Source organism: Acyrthosiphon pisum, chromosome X (assembly GCF_005508785.2).
Source record: "Acyrthosiphon pisum isolate AL4f chromosome X, pea_aphid_22Mar2018_4r6ur, whole genome shotgun sequence".
Lineage (NCBI taxonomy): Eukaryota > Metazoa > Arthropoda > Insecta > Hemiptera > Aphididae > Acyrthosiphon > Acyrthosiphon pisum.
Window position 1 is genome coordinate 3,479,420 of NC_042493.1, and position 1,441 is coordinate 3,480,860.

A 1,441-nucleotide genomic window follows, 5' to 3' on the forward strand; every position below is an offset into this window, starting at 1 on the left:
AAGATGTTGACAGGGTAGTTTATGAATAAATGTAGACAGATGAAAGATACTTTGTATTTTATTTAAACGTTCTTCAGTAATTTAGTCTAAGTCCAAATGACAAGTTACTACACAGAGTGACGTGAAGGTGCTTGTTGTGCTCTGGAGTAGACACGTCTGAATACAGGCTGTTTCAGGCTCCCTTTTATATTCAGGTCCCTGCTCCCCCTGCCTATCGATACGCTATCTCTTCTCTAACGGATGTGGTCCGTGTGACCATCAACTCAGCCCACGCACTTGCAATATTTCTAATCTAATCTGAGTATTTGCTATAATGTTCTGACAGCTAGTTTATTTGTCGTGCAGTGAGTCATCTCTTTTGTGAAATTACTAAATTCTTATCGGTTACCACATCCTGGTCCATAAATGCGTACATATACATATATACATATATCTACTCGTGATTTTAGCAATCCCCTTATCCTGACAACTGATTCGTGATTTGCGTTTTAATATTGATCGAGAATAAACACTTGACTATTGCCAAAATCGTTTAAGGAGGTCGACTACCTACTTGCTTATTCCTACTTTTAACTATTCATATATAATGATATTTATGCGTTGTGAGTAAACGGTTACTATCCGTTACACTCAGCTGTGGACGGTATCTATTTTGTCAGTTGGAAAAACATTTCTTATATCATACAAAAAGTACTAGGGATAATATTTTTTCAATGTCTTTATAAATGACTTATACAAAATATATATATATTTTTTTAATCAACATGTTTAGAAATAATAAAAGACGATACAAAATAAATCATAATATCATCTTGCTTGTCATATGAAATTCTATACAATTGCAATAACTATAAACACTGTATTATCAAATATTTATTATCTATAACTTATTATTTTACCATTATGATAAATTGGTAAAAATCATATCATTACAAAAGTACATAATTCTCATGTTCAGTACAGTCAATGGAGTTCTCAAAATAATAGGTACCTGGTTCAATGCCTATTGTAAAATGTTTTAAAATTTAAAAAATATATAAAAATATATGCGTGTAAAATAACCATATTATTATTAAGTACCTATTTATGTATATGTGTATTTAAAATTTGTTTAGAATGAAGTTTGTGATACATGAAAATCGGTATGGGGCTAGTAGTTTATGAGTTATAAATATTCAAAGTTCAGATGAGCGGAGTGGAGTGGTACGGGGTTATCCCACGAAATGTTTGTCCACTTCTCCGCTCATTTAAACTTTGAATATTTATATTATTATTATTATTTATATTCATAAAAAATATAATTTATAAAAAAATCTAAAAAGAAATTTAAAAATTCTATATTTAATCAGATTTTTTATTCAGTACAGTCATGGAGTTCTCAAAAATAATAGGTACCTGGTTCAATGCCAATTAATTGTAAAATGTTTTAAAATTTAAAAAA